The 10,248-nt window shown below is 32.6% G+C and overlaps 1 long non-coding RNA gene across 1 annotated transcript; it reads right to left on the bottom strand.

Moving 5' to 3' along the window:
* Nucleotides 1-6,010: 6,010 nt before the first annotated feature.
* LOC128195600 (uncharacterized) lies at nucleotides 6,011-8,907 on the bottom strand. Its single transcript, XR_008247269.1, has 5 exons — nucleotides 8,879-8,907; nucleotides 7,699-7,770; nucleotides 7,517-7,606; nucleotides 6,185-6,243; nucleotides 6,011-6,101 (listed from the first exon to the last, which is right to left on the bottom strand). It is a non-coding gene; the product is annotated as an uncharacterized LOC128195600 (long non-coding RNA).
* Between the last annotated feature and the right edge of the window lie 1,341 nt (nucleotides 8,908-10,248).

Here is a 10,248-nt window from a genome sequence, read left to right as displayed (position 1 = left end):
TAGTCAGAGATTGAACATTAAGGTTAATACTGAAGTTAACCCTAAGGAGGAAGGTCAAGCCATTGTCACTAAAAGTGACAAGATTTTTTATGAGAAAAAAATAGGGAGAGATGAGGAAAAGATAGAGAGAAAAGAAAAAGAAGAGTTGAGTGAGAAAGATAAAGATGAAGAAAAAGAAAAGGAAGTGGTTGAGAGAGAAGAGAGAAAGAAAATTTGTGTGAAAATAAAGAAGTTGAGAAGAAAAAGAGAAGGGAAGAAAAAAATAAGAGAAAAGAAAAAGAGAAAATTTAGGGAGAGGAAAAGTAAGAAAAAGAAGATGAGAGGAAAGAAGAAGGAATCATATGAAAAACCCCATCCTCATCTAAAGAAGAATCATAGGAAGGAAAAGAAATTTAACTGCTTTATGGAAATCTTCAAGAAATTGGAGATTAAAGTTCCTATGATTGAGACATTGCAACAGGTTCCTAGTTTTATTAAATTTTTGAAGAAGTTCAGTAGAAAGAAGAAAAAGAAGATGGAACATGAACTTTATTGGGTCAAGCTAGTGACGTTAAAAGAGCGCTTGCTGGGAGGCAACCCAGTGATTTAAGAACTTTTAATTTTTGGTTTGGTGATGTAATTTTGAACTTTTAGGTATTTTTGTTTTTGTTATAAGTTTGTTACAGGGTTTACATCTACTGATGGATGTTAGGCGGAAGAGTATCTACTGAAGGATACTATGTTGTATACACCTACTGATGGGTGTTGGTAAGAAAGATTTGCATCTACTGAAGGGTGCTGGAGGATTTTGGGTCAGGCTCGTGACGTTAAACAAGCGCTACCTGGGAGGCAACCCAGTTGATTGATTGTATCTTTGTTGTTTGTTCTGCTTTAGTTGTATGATAGGGATTGAATGTATGAGTGATTTGAGAACTTAATTGCAGGGAGCAAGTAAGGGGCATGAGTAGAAGGCACCTAGGGTAAGCTAGGAAGAAGAAAAGCAAAACACGTAAGTGCCGCTCAGCGGCAAATTTTCGCTGAGTGGTAGTATCATAGAATGGGCTTTTTCGGTTGCCCTTAGCGGAACCCAAGCCCATTAGGGTATTTTTATACCCTAAGCCGCGATTTGGTCTCTATTTTCATATTTTCTTCTTCCCACACACTCCTAAACACTTTTCCAAGAGTTCTCTACAATTTTTCCTTCATTCCTCTTTAGAAAATCTCTCTTCCACTCACTTTCTCACTACTTTTCCATCTAAGTTTGGGGTTGGGAGAGAGCATCATTGTTGGGGTTGAGTTTTTCAAAGCACTAGAGCAGGATTTGTTTTATCATTTATTTTTGTTTTTAGGATAGGGATTGATGTACTCAATTTTAACTTTATCTGTTATGATGGTTTGCTTGTGACTTATGCATGATGAGTATTGCTTGATGATACTTTGATATTGATTGATGTTGAGATTGTGCACATTATATGCTTATACAGGTGATTCACAAGTTTTGTGAACAAATGCATGATGTTGTGATTGTGATTATGATGCTAAGCAGGATGTGTATGTGGAATGTGAATGAGCTTATATGTGAGGTTTTGATCTCTAGAGTTTTTGTGATTGAATGCTATTATTTTGAAAGCATGAATGACTTTGCCCAGGTTTTCTATGATTGAATCATTTGCTTGTTTGCATCATATGATCAAGGTCATTTGTTGGAAACCCTTTTATTAGCCAAATGTATGATTTTAGCCCACAAAAGAGAGCACTCTTTGTTCTATCCTTTGAACCCTTAGCCTTGAACATGATTTGAAAACCCCTTGTGAAAAGCTTTACCTTGAGTTAAGTAGAAAATATCTGATGGTATTGATAAATGTTCAAGTTTGGGGTTGTTGGGAAGTTATGAAAGGGAAATTGAAAGCATTGAGCTAAGAGCTTAGAACTAAGTATGTGAAAAGAAAAAGAAAAAGAAAAGAGAAGAAAAAGCAAAGCTCAATGCAAAGGAAAGTTGGAAATAAGTAAGAATGATTGTGTTAGATGATTCTCTTAACTCAAGGGTTTTGTGATCTAGAAAAACCAATTTTTCTTATTAGCCCAGCCACATTATAAGACATTGAAAAGTCCTTGTGATGATGCATGCTTGTGAATGTATTTGATTGTGGTTAAATGAAAGGCAAAATCAATTCATGTGACATTGTGATAGTAGAGTGAGTGAGTGAATACCTCTTACACACTTGTGTGTTTGAGTGAAACACTTTATCTTGTGAGGAAAGATTCCTTGAACACATAAGAACATCTTTGCTTAGTTGATTGATCATTCATGAAAAGTAGCATTTGTTGGATAGTATGTGATTGTGTGAACACTAAAGCATGTGCATGTCTTGATTGAAATCTTTGCAATGAGCTTAATTGAGTACTTACTTATCTTGAAAAGGGAGTTTTGAATGTGGTGAACCATTATATGGATTGATGGAAGATTGAGTTACATCTTGTTTGCTTGAGGACAAGCAAAGTTTTAAGTTTGGGGTTGTGATAACGGTTGAAAAACCGTTATTTTTATGCTTAAAATTGATACCAAAAGCAACCTTCAAGACTTAGAAACTACCTTGAACTCATATTTTTGCTTTAGTTTTGTGAATAAGAGAGTTGAAGGTGAATTTAATGGTTTTGTGCAAGATTCCCTTGATTTTGTAGGCTAATTGAATGATTTGAAAGAAGAATTAAAGCACCGAATGATTGGAATGCTGAAAAGTCAACCAGAAAACAGAAAAGTCAATCAGTCAACTAGAAAAGTCAACCAGTCAACCAGAATGCTGAAAAGTCAACCAGAATGCAGAAAAAGTTGCGACCGAGTGGCGCTGAGTGGCAGTTTTTAGGTGCCGAAATCACTGGTGAGGGGCAAAACAGCAGCTGGGGGGCAAAATGGATCATGCGCTAGTACCGCTCAGCGGTAAAATACCGCTGAGCGCCATTCTAAATGGGCTTGGACCGGTTTTCTGTTACTTTTATGGGCTTGGGCCTAATTTTCTATATTTTTTAGAATAATATATAAGCTTTAGGACGTCCTAGGGTTTGTATCTTCGGTTGGAGTAGGCGCAAAACACACTTTTCACCCCTTGGGGTAGAATTGGAGATGGTGACGACTCTCCTCTTCTCTTTCTAGGGTTTCTCTATCTCTTCCCTTCTTTCATTATTGTTCATCTAGTTTCACCATGAATATGGTGAACTAAACTCTTCTTGTTGTTGGGGAATCAATGTAATCTTGTGAAACTCTCATATATGGAATTTGTGTTTAAACATCTTATTTGAGATACATGCTTTCTTTCATTAATAGTTAGGGTTTTTCTTCTTTGCTCAAAGCATGCATTGTTTAACTCATTCGATGTCATGATTATTGATTTTGTCGATATGGACACATACGGGGAAATCTAGATCCGTTGAAATTCTCCCAATAGCATATTGCCTAGACATAGGGATATGAGGGTTGGCGCCTTTAAGCTTCTGTGCTTCAGAATTAATTATTAGGGATGCTAGGAATTGTATGAACTCGTAATTTCGTAATTAAGGATAGGCTTTCTTCGCAAGGTAATTTAGAGAGTGACATTAACATTGATGAAAAGAATGATGAATTCCTAAAATATATGAGAGTGGATTAGATGAAATTGATTACCCCAAGAACATACTCATCCATATAATTCGTTCAGTGTTTGGGTTCTTCTTTCCCATTGATCATCACATGCATACATGTTTACTTATTGTCTTTTGCATTTGAAACCACAAGAATTTGTTCACAAGTCTTAAATAATCAAGAAATCATATAACTAACTAGGCCGTGAGTCCTTTGGGAGAACGATACTTGGTCTTACCAAGTTTATTACTTGATACGATTCGGTCACACTTGTCGAGGGTTAAACAAGTTTTTGGCGTCGTTTTTCGGTGTTCATAAATTTGTCATCAAGTTTTTGGCGTCGTTGCTGGGGACTCGTGTTTTAACTAGTTTATTTGTGTGAACTAGCTTGAACTAGCTTTTTAGAACTTTTTAGAACTTGAACTAGCTTTTTAGAACTAGCTTTTTAGAACTTTCTCAGACAAACTGTATTCTTAAAAAGCTCAGAGTTGTCTTCTAAGAGTTTTGGAACTACCTTATATAGCCAACTGGTCTAAGTTCGCAGAGATGAATTATAACTGCTACAAATAATCGATTATTGTTAGTGATAATCGATTATTTGAGTCCGTTACAGGGTTTTTCAAAAGTGATAATCAATTATCCTAAGGAATAATCGATTATTCCAGAGACTTTGGCAGTTCTCATCAGAACTAGTGATAATCGATTATTTGGAGTAATAATCGATTATTCCAGAGCAATGAGGTTTTTCAGAAGGGCTCAAGATAATCGATTACAACTTCTAATAATCGATTAAATGCGTAACAGTTCTAGAAATACGAATTTTTCTAAGTATTACATGTTTAAGGTTTTTCCTAATACATTTATAATCTACAAAGTACTTTTAAAACAATTATAACAGTCTATCGTCTTTCAGCATCATCAAAATCATTTATCTTCAAATTTACCAATGCTCCTCATTGGTAACATAAATAAGTAAAAATGTAAGAATAAACTGAAAATTATTAATGAAAAATGGATAGATATTAAATGAATTGTTTATAATTAATTAACATATTTATGTACTTGACTGATTATTTACAAGATTAAAATGTAAATTTTCAATATTAATTTTTTATATCAGCAAGTTTAATTTGCATAAAACCTCATTTTTTTATTTTTCTAATGGATTATTTGACCAATTTGATTCATAAATATTTAATATATATAATATAATATATATATATATATATATATATAAGAGAGCAAAATTACAATAAATTATGTATATATAAATTATATTGTTTCTAAAATTTAATTAAAGTTTTGCAGTGGGGCTAAACCCACTTTAACCCTGACCCTAACCCACTTGAGAGGGGATTTTGAGGGTTGGGGCTTTTTTCTAGTCCCCTACTTGAGGAGCTTCTTAAAATAGGGTTTTTTTAATAATGGGTTGGGGCTGGCCCTGGACCATGGGTTAAATTGACACCTCTAGGTTAGACTATAAATTATTGTTTCCATATTTGTAATTTATTATTAGATTTTTTCATGTTAAAAGAGAAGTTATCTATAAGACTTGATGGATATTTGGTTTTGTTGTCTTTTTTTATTAAGAGTTTATTTTTTGGTCTTTAGGACTTTTTTGATCTCAACTTACGTGAGATATGATCAAATCTTATGTGATGGACTAATTTCACATATCTAATAGTACTGAAAAATGATATGATCCTGTCTATCACTTTGAGGTGATTATTTTTTCAATTTAAAGTCACGAGTGCGTCATTTATGTAGTTGTAAATGCTTTAGTATCTTTAATTTTTCCTGTTGATTGGTTATGCATTTATTTACATTAGAAATTAATTATATATATATATATATATATATATATATATATATATATATATATATATATATATATATATATATATATATAACGGGTACGCCTGTTTTTTAGTTGGTACATTTTAGCAATGTATACCGAGTTTTAGTAGACAAAAATACCCTTATATAATACGGATTCTAAGTTTTAAGGTTAAGGGTATTTTAATAATTTTCATTCTCAAAACTAAAAAAAAAAACTCAAACCCTTGTTCACCTCTAGGGCTGGGCAAATCAAACTAAACTGCACTGCACTACTAAAAACTGTATTGAACTAAAAACTAGTTCAGAAAAACTAAACTGCACTAAAAAATAGTTCAAAAAAACTGAACTGAATTGTTTTTGTTTTATTAAACTGTACTGAACTGAACTATACTTAACTGTACTAAACTACACTATGAACTGAACTAAACTACTAACTATACTAATTTTGAACTGAATTATACTAATTTTAACCAAGAACTGCACTAACTATACAACACTAACAACTATAGCACTAACTAGTAAAATTGTATTAATAAAACTGCACTTCATCCTGTAAATTAAACATGAGAAGATTGTTTAGATCTGATTTATACTCCCGCAACTTAGCAAGAAGCACACCCTTGACGTTTGGCTGCAAACTTCTTGCCTCGAGGTCCATTTTTCGAATCTACAGATTCATTAAATAAACCATCTGAACCAGACTACAGAGAAAATAAATACAGCTTTCCAATGCAGAAGAAAAAGAAGTACCAAAGCTTCAGCTTCATCAATTCCAGTCTTTATTTCAGAAACTTTTTGTTTCTTTTGCTCTGAAAATAAACAGAAAGTTCAAAAAAATTATAATGAAATGTGCATTGCTCCAAAATAAACATAAGATTCAACACTTCATCCTGATAAAAACTTTGAATAGTTTGATATTCCTATAGTTCATTACTCAAGAATTAAGATAATCTTCTATGAATATGTTAAGATCCATAAGAATTTATATTTATAGAGTAAAAAACTATTGGCATACCAAATGTGTACAAGAATTCACTTTATTCTAATATGCATACTGTAGAATGCACTCCCCGCACCCATTCAACTGACAAAAAGTGCAAAAAAGAAATGCAGCAACAAACATAGAAGGGAGAAAAACAAGTTCTGAAGTATCTGTTCCAAAATACAGCTTACATCATCAAGAAATGAAGAAATTGAAGATTGCAATTATGAAACGCTAGCAAGATCTTCGAAGTTGTCTCTCCAAAATTTATGAGACATTTCTAAAATGACATATAGAAGATACAAATAAAAGAGGGTCCCTAGTCATGGCCAAAGGAAAACAATACTAGCTGTGACATCTTGGAAACTGTTGAGAGGAGAAATTTTCTGGACAGAATTTCAACTACCAGGAGAGAGCTACAACGGGTCCAAAGGAGCTATACACACCAATAAGTGAAACGATCCTGATTCATGATATGTGCCATCATCTAAATTCAATCAATGTAACTGAATTCAATCAATGTAACTTAAACTCCAGCACATAATCCTTTTCAAACCAAACTGTGTAGAATGAAAACATGCACAAACAAAGTTAGGATATATAGTAATATTAATCAACAGTAGTCAATACATGGTAGCTTTGTAAATGATGATGATGATATAGGATCTGAAAAAATCTAAATGACGATGATATAGCTTTGTAACATGTTATGTAACCTAAACAACAGCAAACACTGCTACTGCTATTCTAATTATTGTATGTAATGGACTTAAGTATGGAATCTAAATCTCCATTTGACAAAAGGATCTTTCCTATATTGAATAAATTTATATCTTCACAAGGGTCTTCTAAAATTTGCGTATTATTAGCTAAAAAAATAGTACAGGGGCTATTAGCTATTATTAGTTTTTCAATTAAATTACTGATAACAGATGCATGATGGTTCAGTGCAGATAAGTTTAGCTCTTAAAAATTTGAGTTTTACCTTACTGAATCCAAAAAACTAGTTCTTAAAGTAAGAGGAGTACATCATTTATATATTCCAGATATATAATATTCACAGCAATTAAAATTAAGTCCAAAATGCACGACATAGTTACCTGGCAATAACCAAGATCAAAGTTGTAAAATGAATAGGTCAACAGTATATCTCGTAGAATATTTGAAAGGATCGATCTATCAGTTCTCACCTTCAAAAGCACAAGATAATTAAAACTGCATTAGCATCTTTTATTTGTTCATTTATAGTCATTCAAATTTAAAATCTATTCCACTAGCTTACCACATCTTTCTCAATAAGCCCTTTCCTTTCCCTGAATTTTGTGAATCTTTTAGCCTGTGCAGAGGATATACTCTACAGAGAAAAAAAAACATTACAAAATTATATTTTGACTTGGCCGACAGCTTACAGAAATAAAGCAGAAAAACAATGTTACAAGAGATGGCAAATACATTATTAGAATTCATAATTAGAGGAAAAACAATGTATAATTTATATAATTTATATATAAGCTTTAGCCGATGAAGAACATGTATTAATTAAGCTTACTTCATACTTGATATTTACTTCATACTTGAGAGCCTTTTTTGTACTACAGTGCTTCATATTTTCAAACATCATCAACTCTACATTTTTAGTTCAACTTTAAAGTACCATCTGAAATTGAGTGCGTGTTTCATTTTAAAACTTTGTCACCGATAATCACTTTAAATAAAGAACTCTCTTTTATATAAATTCGTTTCAGAACCTCATAATTCTGCAGATTCCCTCTAAGAACTCATCTGCATTTTCGTTTGATTTTGTTATTATTCAGTCACAAAAACTTGTATCCTAAGTATTTCTAGCCAGAAGCATTAAACAACAACGCCCTCAACTATCCCACCTTCTGTTCTTAGCCAAAAATCAATAGTTTCAACCTCATTGTGTAAGAGAATAAAAGGGCTACTACAAGGCTAATTTTGTTTTTTCTATTTAGAGAAAGATGTAATTCTTTAAAATGCTTTTGGTAAAATCCAATTTAATAGGAGAATACAACAAAAAATTTAATGAAAATCACATGACTTTTGTCCTTATTTGTTTTCTAAAATGATTTTGGACATTGAAAATGCAGTTTGACACTTATGAAAAAGATAAAAATAAGTAAACATGGTAAGTGGTACGATTTAATCAGAAAACAGAGATAAAGAAAAGTGAAGGTTGTGCTAATTAAGTGTTTGAAAACATTGGATGTTACTTTTCTATTGTGCCTTCATTGAATCAATATCAAACTGCATTGTGAATGCAATGGCGAAATATTCAAATAGAATCAACAAGCATCGATGTACACGTTTACTAGAATCATCAAACCTGTAATATAAAAATTCCAACCAAACACTCTGAGAGAGAAAGAAAGAACTACTGACTCAAACCTCAAACAAACAGCATTTGCCAAACAGTGAAGAAGGGAAAGCTACAAGAGAACCTTAGGAGAAGTGTTCTCAAAAGTGTTCGACGATGGTGGTAGAACCTTCGACAGTTCGGCGACGGTAGAGTGCGGCAAAACCTTCAACAGCGGTGAGCCTCTGACGACGGCGAACCTTCAACGGCGGCGAACCTTCAACGACGGCGAACCTTCGACGACGGCAGACCTTCGACGGTGGCGAACCTTCACCAGCGGTAACCTCGATGGCAGCCTTCAACAACGGCAACCTTCAACAGCAGCATCGAGTGAGATGTAAGGCAGAAAGCAAAATGAAACTGTGATTGGGAAAGGATGTATAAACCTAAACTACACTGCAGTTAACTGTACTTAATATAAAATAGTTTAGTATTTTTAAACTGTACTATTAATTAGTTAATTGGTTTTTAGTTAACTGTATTATTAGTTTTTTAAGTTTAAAAAAGTATGGATTAACTATAGTTTAAGTATTTTAAGTTAATTCTGCCCAGCCCTATTCACCTCCCTCATTCCTCTCAATCCTTTCTTTTTCATCTCTCTCACTCCAACATTTTCTCTATCATCCTATGTAGCCCCAACTGAAAAAAATCAGAAACACTGGCTGTTAAACAATCTTACAAAAAATGATTTTATAATGAGTTTTCATTTTATAATTTTTGTCTTATCTAATTTTATCCAATTTTCACAAGTATAAAGGAATTGGTAATTGACCTGAAAAAAATCAGAAATACTCGCTCTTAAACAATTTCTTACAAAAAATGATTTTATAATGGGTTTTCATTTTATAATTTTTGTCTTATCTAATTTTATCTAATTTTCACACGCATAATGACATCAAAGGAATTGGTAATTGGCCTGAAAAAAAATCAGAAACACTCGTTGTTAAACAATTTCTTAAAAAAAATGATTTTATAATGAATTTTCATTTTATAATTTTTGTCGTATATAATTTTATCTAATTTTCACAAGCATAATGACATCTGAAGGAATTGATAATTGGCCTGAAGTGTTTTTTTAGAGATGATGATTCAACATATGCAGATGATGAAATTAGAGAGGTTAGTGAAGATGGTGAAATTGAAGAGATCTTAAATGAACCTTTGTCTGAAGGTGAATATGTCAATGACTCAACTCTTTACAAAGTCAAATTGTTTAACGACAAGTGTTTCTGATTTTTTCAATTGGGACTACAGTAAGGATGACAGAGAAAAGGTTGAAGTGTGAGAGATGAAATAGAAAAGGTTGAGAGGAATGAGAGAGGTGAGCAAGAGTTTGGACGTTTCTCTTTTTTTTTTTAGTTTTGAGAATCAAAATTATTAAAATACCCTTAACATTAAAACTTAGAATTCATGATATATAAGGGTATTTTTGTCTACTAAAACCCGATACACATT

Source organism: Vigna angularis, chromosome 2 (assembly GCF_016808095.1).
Source record: "Vigna angularis cultivar LongXiaoDou No.4 chromosome 2, ASM1680809v1, whole genome shotgun sequence".
NCBI classification, from domain to species: Eukaryota; Viridiplantae; Streptophyta; class Magnoliopsida; order Fabales; family Fabaceae; genus Vigna; species Vigna angularis.
Note: the sequence above shows the minus strand (reverse complement) of the source record. Positions and strands in the feature narration are given on the sequence as shown.